The following is a 13,878-nucleotide window of genomic DNA, read 5'->3' on the forward strand; positions in this document are numbered from 1 at the left end:
CTGTGACACTGGTGAGGCTGTATTTCTGTCTGTACTGTTTAAAGCTGCAGTGCCAAAGAATGGAAGTATTTCTAATATCATGTCAGCCAGCTCTGCTCAGGGATGTTCAACGCTGAAGTGAGTAAGAGATTTCTAGAGTCTCTCATCTCCTGTGGCATCACTGTTTCAGAAATCCTAGCATCCTTATGTCAGGAGGAAGCTTCTGGCTGCCATTGGTGTCACTGAATGATCTCTTTGCAAGCCTGTGTTTAGGCCCTGGACTGGTGCCCAGTTTTCAGATCCCATGTACTTTGTGCTATGAGGGGTGCCCCTTCTGACACTGGCATCTCTGTTCCACCTCAGGCCAAGACTGCAGAGGTTTGGACCAGCAACTTCTCCATGACCTCTCCAGTAAAAGTCAGTTATTTCGATGAGACGTGGTCTCCAGAAGTCCCCGGCACGGCGGTGTGCATTCCAGATTCCACTTCAATTATTCACACGGGGCTGCAGTGTGCTACCTGCCACTCAGACAGCCTCTCTCTCTCACTTTTCTTTTAAATAAGACATGCTCTCCTCTAACCACAGGGAAAGGTCTCAGGAACTGACATGTATTTACTCTAAGTGAGGTTCTTGATCCTACCCTTTTGAAAAGGAAATCTCCTGTAAGGATCAGCGGCAACCCAAAAGACAGTTTTGGTGAAGCACATTAGGAGAGACTTGCACCATTTGAATTGATTTGGCAATTAAACAAGAAGAAATGTCCAGGTCTCTGTCCTTCAAGCTTTGGGGAGCTTGGGGCCCCTGAGCTTTAAGGCACTGATATTCTGTACGTTTAAAATACAGTATTTTCTGTTTTAAAAACACAAGAGCCCTGTACCTGTAAAGCTGCTTTTTGTGCTGAAAGATTCATTCTCTTTGACCCTGAGAATGCAAATTGAACTGTTCAAAGCCTAGTCTTAGGGATGTTGTTGGTTGCTTGTGACTTGTAGGAAGCATTTTGCCCTTATGCTCACATGCCTCAGAGAAGATCAATGACTGGCATCACTCTACTGAACCCAGCAAGCAGCAGCCAGCTCTGTGCAGCACAGCTGGCAGGCCACATCTGGGGTTTCTAAATGTACAAATGGTCAGACAGAGAGTCTTTCTGGACTACTAAGAATTACGCGACAGACTAATTAGAGATGACATTTAGAAAGGGATTTTCCATTGTAGTCCCAGAAAGTCTCAGATTTCACCTATAAAAGGGGTGCTCTGACTGGCAGCCCAAGGGCCATGCTTTGCCCGCAGAAAATTCCTTTGCTTTGCTGGAAATGGGGAACAGCTGCTAGGACTGCGCACAAGGCCCAGCAGCTGAATGACCCCTATGGTGCCTGTACATAATCAATTATTAAGAGTCAGGACCTGCCACTGTTGCATCCACGTGACCTGCAAGGCAGGTTGCGGGTAGAGGGTTGCAGAGGAATTTAGCCAGAGTCACCTGGAAAGGCTGCATTGTCCTAGTGCATAGTACTCACAGCTAGCGTGTATGTGGGCCTGTGCTGTTTGTTTTACACTAGACCGCTAGGTCAGGCAGGGTCAGCAAGACAGTAGATCATACAGCTTTTAACTGTGTTCAAATCCTACTGAGCTTTGTAGGATTAAAAATGGTGGACTGGCATCAGCTATAGCAGTGCTAAGAGCTTTGGCTGGATTTTTCCAGTGAGGTAAGGTATTGTTTGTACTGCCTAAGAGCAGGTACTATACATTAGCTGAAGAAAGGTGCATTTTTATATACCAAGGTCAAGACACAGTAAGGCTTGGTTTTGCCAAACATCTCCACAGCTGCTTTACAGTCACTTGCTTTTAAGTTTGTGAGCCACAATTAGATGACCAACACCCTGGAGCAGCTGGTATTGGGAATGAGATTTACAGCAGCCAGGGTGCTGAGCAGGGGAATACTGAAGAAAATCAGGAAGGATGGGGCATGTGTGGCGCCTCACCCTTCCCTAGGACTTGGGTATTTACTTGTGGCCTTGAGTTAGGACCTGTGTACAGTGGCCCCTGAGTTATTTCCTAAATGTAGTAATCCCTTTGGACACAAGTAAGTGGCTCATCAGACATGTGCTTGACATTGTAACCAACCTAACTATTAGAGCAAGGCACAAAACAGAGCAGCCGTAACCACTTTCATTCAAAAGCAAGGCTGGAAGACATGCTTCATGCCATGGCTGGTGGTTAGCTCCCACACCAAAGAAATGTCAAGAAACAGTGGCGTCCTTGAATCCTGGTCCTGCACATCTGCTTCACAGCTCCTGCAAAGCCTGTGTGTTAACTGTGGTGTAGCAGGAGCCTGGCAGCGATGCGGAGTGTGTGAAAGCCATTGTGCCTTGTAGTCAGTCAGGCTGTGCAAAGTCCATGTTCAGATCCCTTCCAGGGCACCTGTAAGTAGATCACACTGTGAACAAAGGCACGTATTAAAAGAAATGGAATTCTTAGAGCAACTTTTCCTAAATTTCCAGCCCTTCAACGTCTGTGTGTCTAGTCAGGCTTGTTTGGGTTATACATAAAAAGTGTAGACTCATTTGTAACACTTTGTGTTCATGTACTGCACACCTATCTGATGACTAAACCTCACTGCCTCCTCATGCGTCATCTCTGGCCATCTCCCGGTGTTGTAGTTGAATCACAGAACCAGCTTTGCTAACAGCATGTTTTCACTGTGGTTGTATGAGGGAGTATCAGTATTAGCAACACCAAATACCTGGCAATCATGAACCAAGCCACAAAAAGGCAAGAGTTTCCTTCAAAAATGCATGTTTTTGAGAAGTAATAAGTGTGTAGGATTCATTCTACCTGACTTCTTGCATTTCAGTATTGAGACTCTTGCTTCCAAGCTTTTCTCCTCCATCACCAATGGTTAGAAATAATATTTTGGTCCATGTGCTGGGCATGCCAGAAGCCACTAGATATCTTGAGGCTTACAATGAACTGTTTGAATTGACAATGTTGTTCAGCTGTTTATAAGACTACCTGGCATGTAAACCCATGTACAAAACTATCTGAAGTGGTAGAATATGTTGTCAGATTGGAATGGTAGCTGACTTTGCAAAGGTGTAAATGGTGTTAAAGGATGAGTGGTGCCAGCTGCCTGCATGGTCCCTCACCTACTACGGACTTCCCCTGTGGCCTTGGGCAAGTCCTGCTTCCCTGGGCCTCAGTTTCTTGCCATTGCAAAAGGTGGGGCATTTCCTCACTGCACAGAGGTGCTGGGGAGACAGGTATGTTGCAAGGGAGATGCGATAGGGCAGTAGGGTTTCTAAGATTTGTTCTACAAGGTCAAAGGAATAGACAGTTAGGGTTAGCCTGGATTCAGAAATGAAAATTTTTCATTATGTTAAAACTGTTTCAGGAAACTAAGATATTAAGTAAAATATTTCCACTCCTCCCCAGAATAACCCCTACAACTTGAATCTGCTACAACAACTTGTAAAAAAATTTCACTCACCTTTATTTTTCAGCTGTTCTGAAATATAAGTGTTTTTTCTCATTTTATTCTCAAATTAAAGCTGCATGAGCATCTTCATCTAGGTATAAAACAAAGCTGCTTGGTTAACATTAATTGGTGGGCCTTCAGGTTAGTTCTCAGTCATTCGTCTCAGCGATAGCAGTGAAAAAGTTTAACAAGTTATTGCCAAGTAGGGTACAAAGAGCAGTTTGGCTTCAGAATTTATCAAATTGAATGAATTAGTGGGAAGATCCCTTCAGGTCTTCGCACTTCAAGTGAAATAGCTCCACACATCTGCAGTGCCGCCTTAGTCCAGGTGAGATGTTTTAATGATGCCTTCAAACAGTCTGTCTGGTCTCCTTGCAGAAAAGAGCAGCCGGGCTCTGGCAACAAGACTGCCTTGCAAATCTGAACTCAAACAGCTCTGCCGGAACGGAGCCCGGGACGCTGTGCCTCATTCAGTGACTCTGGGTGTGGGGGTGGGGGTGCCTCAGAGCTCACTGCAGCTCCCTTCAGCTTCTTTTGCTATTCCCCATGGGTCTGTAACGAAGCTGAGTTATGAGCACAATAAAGATGTACCTAAAGGAGAACTAGACCATGTTTTGTAATCAACCCTCTAAACCTTTTGTGGGTTAGCAACATGGTTCCACTTTTGACTCATCTCTAGAAATAAGCTTCCTTTCATTCTGCCAAAAAAGGTGACCTGCCAGCCAGTCTGATGCAAGGTGATTTGTCCTGTTTATCTGATGACTTTGATAAGGTGTAGAGATTACTGCTCTTCCTTCATACTAAAGTACCGGTTTGTTTATATGCAGTAATCCCGAGTGACCTTTTATACAGTGAGAGCTTGAACTTGACAATAATTTGGAGAAAAATCTTGGTTGTAAAACTGAAAAAGCACTTTAAATATGCTCTTGGTGTCTTTTCTTCCAGCTTGCACGTTATCCCTAGTCCTGGCCCCTCTCAGCAGCCTGAGATAAGCTTCGAAGAAACAAGGCCGTTGATTGACAGCTCATTTGAAGTTGCAAGAGCAGCACAAGGGAGCCTGCTGGCAGCCGGGACTCGCTGCCTGCGTGGCCGGGAGGCTGCTGGTCAGCACTGGCCTGAGAGGAACAAAGGCTGCGGGAGACACCGGAGGAAAACAACATGAAACTTTCATGGTGCGCGAGAAAGGCCAGGTGTAATGGATCAGGGCCAAAGCCTCCCCTGCCCCCACTGCCCCGCCGCGTAGATTTACTTACTATATATAGGCACAAATGGAGAGTATAGGTTGTGCCACACGGCACGTACACGTGCACACGAATTCAGGGAATCCTGACTTCTCTATGCCAGACTGAATTTATTTGTCAGTCCATTTATAAACGAAAGGCTTCAAGTACGTACAGTGTTAATATCCGTACATATTAGATGTCACGGCTCCAGCCTTAGATAAGGTAACACACTAAGCCAAACTCACCCCTGCAGTGGAAGCCAGGCAAGGTTTACTAGGAATGTATTTAGCTTAATGTGCCTGCCTGTAGTTATGTTTGTTTTTACAATCTTGTTTATCCCTCATGCCAGCGTATTCTTCATAGTTAGAAGACTTCTACCAGACACATGCCAATCCACCTTCAACCCGTGAACTGGGATGATGTCTGTTTCTTTAGCTTCCCCCAGGGATCCTTCGAGCTCCCTGGTTCGTGCTGGAGGGTGCGCTTGCTCACCAGATATCAAAACCCCTTCTCACCGTGCAGCGCTGGTGACAGCCCTCCCTCAATCCTGTGAGTGCTGAACAGCTGAGGCGTGTTCATAACAAATTAATGCAAGGAAAATTAGCCTTTGCCCTTGGTATACAATGTCATCTGACAATAGCTACAAGTGATTTTTAGTTGAAATACTCCAATTTTTCAGTTTTTAGTTGAAGTGATTTTTAGTTGAAGTTTTCCAATGGCATTTTTTCCTCAAATTCCTTCTTTGCCATGCTAAGGAGACTTCTGCTTAACGTGTAGGTGTGCTTGATGTCAAAGATTGTATTGTTTCCATTCCTGTAGGTCACCTAGTCAGACTTCTTCTGTTAGTACTCAGAAAAACAGTTTTCTGTCTTATCTAGTAGTTATCTAACTTCTAGTTATCTTCTAGTTATTTACTTTTCATGAATAGTCAAACACAAGGGCTTCAACTTTCTCATTTGTAAGCTTTCATACTAGTAGAAAATCACTATACAAGTGCATCAGCGTGGCTGGATTACGGTGGTTTTGTCATTTTAATACATTAAAAACATGCAGAACCTTTTGTAGGATACTCTTAAATCTGGGACACCCTGGAGAAAACACTAGACTTCAAGAGAAAATTTCTAAAAGAAGATAGAGGTGGGCTGCAATGGCTGCTGTTAGACTGTTTAGGCCTAGAAACTGTCACATCCTGCTGGAATTTAAGCAACACTTCTATTTGCATAAAGACTTTACAGGTTGAGGAGAGACTGTGTTTTGTGACATGGATAAACTGAGATCGTAGACAATCTTATGGCATGGAATTTATTGATAAAACCTAAGCCCATGACCTCTGTTCTTCAGTAAGCATAGCTTAATATTAAATTCCTTTAAGCTAGTAGTGTTACGTGGGCATAAAACTGGGGTAAACAACCATATAATCTAGAGCTCAGTTTTAGATTAAGAAAAGTTACCTTTCCTATAATACAGTAATAACCCTTTTCACTTCTTTAATACACTTTCTTTTCAGATCCCAAAATGTTATCCAGGTGATGAGTAAAACTATGTCTTTATTTTAGCAATAGAAACTCTGAGTCCTGAGCGAGTCAAGGTGTTTTGCCTAAGATCCCCTACAGATCCATTTTGAGCCATCTTTCACTCCTCGATCTGCCTTCTGCTCAGGCCAGATCTAATTTTACTTTCACTTAACCATTGAATTTATTTGTAATTATTCAGAAAAACTTCCAAAGTGCTATCTGCTCTAAAACACTATTGATTAATTAATAAGGATTAGAGCTTGCATACAGAAACCAGCTGATTTCAGCAGAAGTTTGGGAATTGGGAGCTCTGAGAGAAGCACCCAACACACAGCTACAGCAGAAAGCCTGTGTGTGCATGTGGAGGAAAATACCCTTTCAAAAATTGCTATCGCAGCACAGTGATACACAAAAAGGCACGAGATGTAACCTTTCTCCTATATTGTAATCCACCCCTTCCCTAAGTGGCTGCAGTGAATTGAAAGGAAATATTGAAGCAAGCTGCTCATTCTTCTGGCGTGGGGCTGTGTGGGCTTCCTCGAGCCCCGCGCCACACAAAGGCGAGCACCGCTCTGCAGGGACCCGGCGGTCTCAGGGGGCCCAGCGCGGGAGCTGCCATATCCCTCCATTGTGATTTCCCTTTGAAAATAGTCCAGTACTTTACAAAAAGCCCAAAACACAATAGGGTGACTCAGCAGTTTGGATCTGCAGGCTACCAACCCAGCTCTGTGAGGTTGCTCGTGACTGAAAAGACGGGCAATTCCAGTGCTGCCTTGCTTTTGAACCTCACTTCACAGTCAGCCTTCTGTAAAGGAGTCCAACCATCTCGTGTCAGCGCTGCTGCTGAGCTGCTGGATGTCCTTGGGCAGAAGCATCAGCTAGTGTGAGATGCTGAGATAATAGATGTTTAAGGAAATCTTACGTAGGAATAACATAGTTGTCCAACCTACCCTGAGATGTCGGGAGGCAGCTAGCTTCTTGGACTGGATACCAAAAATCATGAGGCAGGCAGATGAGAGCTTCTCTGTCAACAAAGTAGGTCGGACACAGGTTGGTCTGCCTCTCTCAGTTACCATAACAGTACTATCTGTAAAGTGCTTTGACAACAGAAAGCACCAACTACAGCTAGTAGCTACAGCTAGTAACCCTCTGCAGCGGTGCTGGGGGCCAGAGTCGCCCATCCCCTTCCTTGGCAGAAGAGAGTAAGAGAAAGACAACTGAAAAATGAGGCCAGGTGGTAGAAAGCAAGGGGACTGGTAGAACAGCAAAGGAGGAGATGAGAGGAAGGAAAGACAAGAGGGGAGACAGACTTAGCAAACAGAAGCAGAGATGTGAGAAAGGACAAGTAGCAGAAAACTGTAACAAAAGAGAAGGAAAGGGGGAAAAGAATATGAAAGTTGATTTAACCAGAAACAGTCCTTCTGGTTAGACGCCCGGGAAGGGGAGCAATGAGTCAGGGCAGGCATGAGGCTGTGCAGCACCAGGGGGTAAGGCAGGGTGCTTCCCCAAGGGGGAACAAACCAACCCTGAGTCATAAATGCAGAGACGGAGGGCACTGCCTATCCACTGGCTTACAGCTTGCCTGTGCCCCACGTGTCACAGCCACCCACAGCTGTGGGACCCACAGCTCTCAGCTGGCTGCCTGGCTGTGCTCACCCTGGCTTCTCCCCCCTTCTCTGCCCTCTTCTCCTGCCACTCGTCTGAAACCAGCAGTCAGCCTGCTGTCTATGTGAAATGCTTGCAAAAGCTTTAATTGCCCCAAGTTCATGGGCACCCTATCAGCATTCAACCTTCCCCTTTTGTTTTCCCTACTTGGTTTTCCCCCTAAGTTTTCCTCCAACTGGAAGTTTGGGGCAAGATTTTAAAATCTGAGGCAATGCTTAGGCGGGACTTCTGTTACCCAAGGTACACAAGGACATTTGAAAAGACGGCCATTTGGGGTTTGATACTTTTCAATAAAGTGGCTCTTTGAAATGAAACGTGCTGTTTATTCAGTTGCAAACCACTTTTTCCATGGAATTTTTTGAAACGGTTATGTTAATGTCTCCCTTTAAAGAGGAGACAATTCTCATATTCTGCTCGTTTTTTTTGTTCCAGACTGCTCTATTTTCAGTGAGCAACCCCCCAGTTTTTCTTTTCTTTTCACAAAAATTGGAAGCAAATAATGAAAATCAGTCCAGAGAGTTTCATGTTCTGTTATGAGTTTTCCACATGCGTCAATCTGCTCTGTCTCTGCACACCCTCAACACCGGGCAGGGAAGGAGGACAGGAGTTTGAAGGAAGCAACCTCCCTTTAACAAAATGGACAAGAATACAATTTGCCACCTGCTGGCACCTTTTGAAGGAGCTCAGAATGTTTTCCATCACAGTATTGTCCATACTGTACACCTGTAGAACCCAAAGCACAAACCAAGTGAGCGGATCCCACAGTAGTGTTGAGCCTTTGGCAGAGCCGGGATGCAGGCATCCTGATTGCCCTGCCCTCTGCGGCCCTTCCTGCCCTCTTAGTCCTGGTGGTGGGTGACCTGCTGGATTTTCAAGAGGGGGCCATAGAAATTAAACAAAGATTGTAAGAAAGAAACAGCTAATACCTCTCCAGATTTAAGGAGAGTCTTTACTGTAGTTTTGTAAGAGGATCTCATCTCTCTCTTTAATAAGTAAAGAATTTGGGTGACACAGGACCTTCTTGTCTCCAGTGGAGGACATTTTTTCCCCAGGGAACCTGAAGCTCAGTTATTAAAAATGAAGACCTGTCTCAGCCTTTCAACTCAGTTCTTGGAAACACCAGCTGTTAAAAAGGGGAGAGCTAAAAGGGAGCCAAACTGAGGGATCCTTTCCAGATAAAGCTTTCCTGTGATCTTGGTACCAGGAGAGCTGCATCCGGCTGCACGGAGGAGAAGAGGTGAGCTATGATGCCTGTTACATATCACACAGAAAATGCTCCATTTCCTCTTAGGTGCTGCCTCCCTGGCCTGCTGAGCTGCACATTCACAATTCAAACCCAAAAAAAGCCCTCTTCCCAAAACTGACTGGTGCAACTCCCCAGGCTGCTGTGGGAAATGGGTTTTCACAAGGACTAGAGGTACCCCGATGAACTGGTGAATTGTTAGTTGCAGACATTCCTTCCGGAAGATTGTAAGGCATCCTGTTCTGCCAAATTATTTTCAGACTTGTTTTCCAGGTTCTGAGATTTGTCAGAAAGTTGTTTGGTTTCTCCTACCCAAACTGTAAAAGTCTATCCATTCTAGTTTTACTGGAATTTGGAGATGATTTGCCACTGGGTTAACTGGGAGAAGAAAAATGTCCTCAGTTTTATGCTAGTCCTCATAAGTACTATATTTACAATTAATACAAGGAAAAACAAAAGTCAAGAAAGCAAAGGGAGATTTTTGTACAAAACGTGGATTTTTTTTGCCTTCATAGCAATCTTTAACTTCTGTGTTTTATAAAAAAACTTCCAACACAAGGAGAGTTATTAATATCATTGGCTGAATACAATACAGGCAAGGATCAAAAAGTACTTTAAGAATATTCTATGGGTGATGAAGCAGAGGACATAGATTTACATATGAAAATGGAGGACCTGAATTTACAAACAACGGTGTCCCCAGCCAGACACTCTGCTCAAAGGTATTCTGAGTTGACTGAATATTCAACATCCTGTAAGCGCTTTATGAAACTGATAGGAAAACCTGCAACTGAAGCAAAATAAAATTTATATTTTTCTATTCTGTATTTTAAATATTTATCTTTCTTTTAACATACTTTAAATAAATAGCTAATAATGTGAAGCACTCAGCAGCTTCTAGCACAATGTTCTTTTTGAACTATTGGCAGAATTAGGCAGTTCTGGTTTTATTCCCACTTTTACTTTCTAGCTTCAGTTTAAATTTTATTGCACCTAGGATTTAATGCTCTACTGTGCTGAACACCGTGAACAGTCCTATATTGCAATAGAAAACATAAACACTCAGCACTAGGGGTCACGTTCCTCTGCTTTATCTTCACATTCAGTATAGTCCAGCTCTGTTTTTCCACCCTTTTCCATCCAATTATGGATGTTTTTGAGGTCAAGAAGGCCTCAAGAAACCTCAAGAAGTAACGCTGAGCATTTACCAAAATAAATGCAATACTCTCTGTTGGTTCCCGCCAAAGGTCCATGTAGCCCAACATGCAGTCTTTGGCTGTTCTTTGCCAAAATGCATGACACAAAAATGCAATGTTCCTCTTCTGTAAGATGGGAACACTAATACATCTGTATTCTATTGGGACCCCATGCAATGTACTTTGTTAGGGCCTGACTCTGCAAGGACTTCTCTTTTTTATGTCCTGTGAGTAGCACTGAGAATAATGAAAAATCAGGAGACTTAGACTCTGTGTATATGCCCTGAGATAGGGTTGATTATTGTCATTAGTTAAAAAAACAATGGAAAAAATAGACTGGGAAATGTAAAAAAAAAAGTAACAAAAATGTATTACTGATATTTTGAACTTGTTATTTCAAAAGAATTTTCTGCCCAAGCTGATTTGCACTGGCACAGGTTGCTCAGGGAGGTTGAGGAATCTCCATCCTCAGAGATATTCAAAAGCTGTCTGGACATGGTCCCAGGCAACCAGCTGTAGGTGGTCCTGCCTGAGCAGGGGGGTTGGACCAGTGGACCTCCAGAGGTCCCTTCCAGCCTCAGCCATTCTGTCGCCCTGTGACAACAGATTTCCAGAATTAAATAGTCTCATACAGGCAGGGAGCCCTTGCAGGCAGTGAAGAACATGGTGTCAAGCCCCGAGGTTACACATTAGCCAGCTGTGACGTTCAACAGCACCATAATTCTTCTGCAGTGATATAGAGGAAAGACCCAATTCTGCCCAGCACTGAGCATATCTGCTGAGTCCTGAGTGTCTTCAGTGTCTATTACCAATCGTGCTTGAAAAAGTTTTGGTATTTTAGAGTTGGATCTAACTCCCCTGAAGTCAGTTTTCCTTTGCCTTTGGCAAGGAGTGGATCAGGCCTTTACAGAATGAGGCTGCAACTTGGTAAATATTATCTACAGATTTTACTTTAATATCTAGCACAGTCCCCTTAAAAAATCCCAGTAGCAGAGTCAAACATCTGAGGGAGTTTATGCTGCAGGAGTTGGTCCAGAATACAAGAGGGAAAGATGACAAAGGAAGGAGACGCAAACTCATAAGAATGAGATGGGAAACAGAAGAAGAGATAAGACAGGAGTACAGAATCAGGAGGAGAAGACAGGCAATGGAAGAAACCCAGAGATGTGAACAAATGCTTTTTTTGGTCTCTTTTTTCAATTAAAGGGAAGAGAAATCTTCAAGGGAACTTTCCCCAAAATCATTAGCATGCTGTAGAAATTCTGTTCTGTGCCAAGTCTCTGTAGAATCGGACAATTCCTCACAGAAAATGAAATTATATAGGAAGTCTTTGTGACAGGGGTGGAAAGAAAAAAAGAAAGAAAAGAAAGAGAAGAAATAAAAGAAAGAAAGGAAAGAAGAGGAAAAAGAAAGAGGAAAAAATAAAAAGAAAGGAAAGAAAAAGAAAAAAAGAAAAAGAAAAAGAAAAAGAAAAAGAAAAAGAAAAAGAAAAAGAAAAAGAAAAAAAGAAAAAGCAGGGAGGAAAAATTCAGGATGACCCCCACATACACGAGCATGTTCAGTGATATATAGAGATGTGCCCACCTCAAGCCCAGTTGTCAGCATTTCCCTCAGCCTGTTGTCTCTAATGCCATGAGTGAATTTGCAGGGCTGATAGTAGAAACGCTCAATGGAAAATGCTAACTCCTGACTTCAGTGTTTGCAGTAGGAGTTAAGCACAGCACCCCAACAGAGGATGTTCCCAAGGCAGAGCCATGATCTGGGGAGAAAAATATTCTTTCAGTTTTCGTTTCAGAAAAGTGAAAATGAGCGACCCTGGCCAGCTACCTTAAAATTTGCTCCCTTCAGCAACATCCTTTCACTATTGTTTTTAGTCAGCAAGTGATCCTGCTCCCAAGTACACCTTTTAAAATGTGCGACACTTTCTTCCACCAGCACTGGGTACTGAACCCAGTGAGCCCTTCCATCAGGATGGAGGCCAGCCTTCTCCAAGAGGTTGGCTCACATGAGGAATGCACAAGGACAGTCAAAACCTGAAATTCAAGCTGGGCTTTTTCCGCCTCACACAACAGGAAAATGTGGCAGAACACAGTAGTAAGTCTGTTGAAATGAGTCAGGGGCAGAAGACAGTTTTCCACTCCTAGGCACTCAGATTGAGCTCCCTGAAAGATACCCCATTGACCAAATGTTCTAAAGATAACAAAATAAATAGAATGTTTTTCTTGTTCATCCTTTGCTTTATGATCCATGAGGCTACCCTTAATTTCCCTATTCCAACCATGAGAGGTAGGAAAATAGAAAAATAGAAAAATAGAAATTAAAACCAAGCGCATGAGACAAGACTACCCCAATCAAAGTCAAGTTGGCCCTGTGGGGGTTTCGGAGCCCACCCAGGCAGAGCAGCTCACAAGACCTGTGCCTAAGATCACAATGGACTCTGCAATTACAGCACAATGCTGGCAGTAGCATTTTGTCAGTAATATAAGAAGAAATAATTCTGAAGACATATAGGGAAGGGGGGGACACACTAAATAAAAGAAGCAATTTTGTTCACTAGCCTTTTGAGCAGCAGAGTAGGCTGACAGGAGGGTTACAGGGTGGCATGATATTTCCCTCCACAGATGTCACAGGGACACTACTGCATGTGATTTAAGATTAATCTCTTGAACTAAAATGCCACCATGTACACTAATGAGCAAAACCTCTCTGGTAGAGTATCTGTCCCTGGGGCTCCTGCTCCCAGGTAAGAAGCTTGTCTCCATGCTGTTATAGAAACTCTCTCGGCAGAGTGTGGTGAGGTTGGTGGTATAACTTGCCCCTGGTTCACAATTTTCCATTTCAGACTCGCTGTCTCTGTCTTGGTTTCGGTCTATTTACTCGGAGCCATTTCTTAACAATGTCTAATTTCCTCAAGGAATCCCTCTGAGTCCCCTCTCTTAGAAATGCTGCCATATCTTTTTTTTTAATCACTGAAAGGCACAAATATCCTTCCTGAGCTCTCTTACCATCCAGCCTGATTATATACATAGATTTCAGTTTCCATACATTTTCTACACAGCAGGAGTTCCCAAAACGCAGCCTCTGGGGATATAAAGTGTGACCCCAACTGCAGCTCAGTGAGATGAAAACAAAGCTGATCAGGTACTGTTTTTACTGTTAATGAGCCTAACCAGCAGGCAGTTATTACTCAGTCTGGAAGACATAAGTGGTTGGAATCATAGTACCTTCATTTTTTATTTATAGTTATGTACGTTCAAATTAGAAGTAGCCCTCCAGCACCTGGCATTTTGCCAGGGCCTGACCATCAGTGTGATAAAATTTGAAACTCTTGAAGATATAGAATGCCTTTTGTTGCTTTTTTTTTTTTAAATAGCATTCTTCTCCCCTCCTACTCACAACTCCCTTGACTATCAAAAGTGGACAATGAGGCTTAATTAATTTAGGATCCTCGCCCTTACTGAATATAACTGAGTCTTTTTTTTTTCTCACTTGGTGGTGAGGTACAAGTCAAACATGAGCAGATCTTCTCATAACAAAGCAAAGGCTCAAGCCTTCTGGCAAATTACAGAGCATAAATGAACCCTTG

The 13,878-nt window shown here is 43.5% G+C and overlaps 1 long non-coding RNA gene across 1 annotated transcript; it reads right to left on the reverse strand.

The window, feature by feature from the left end:
* Nucleotides 1-1,208: 1,208 nt before the first annotated feature.
* On the reverse strand, nt 1,209-12,219 carry LOC142062291 (uncharacterized). Its single transcript, XR_012662413.1, has 4 exons — nt 11,877-12,219; nt 7,139-7,212; nt 3,464-3,542; nt 1,209-2,397 (listed from the first exon to the last, which is right to left on the reverse strand). It is a non-coding gene; the product is annotated as an uncharacterized LOC142062291 (long non-coding RNA).
* Between the last annotated feature and the right edge of the window lie 1,659 nt (nt 12,220-13,878).

The sequence above is a fragment of the Phalacrocorax aristotelis genome, chromosome 9 (genome assembly GCF_949628215.1).
Source record: "Phalacrocorax aristotelis chromosome 9, bGulAri2.1, whole genome shotgun sequence".
NCBI classification, from domain to species: Eukaryota; Metazoa; Chordata; class Aves; order Suliformes; family Phalacrocoracidae; genus Phalacrocorax; species Phalacrocorax aristotelis.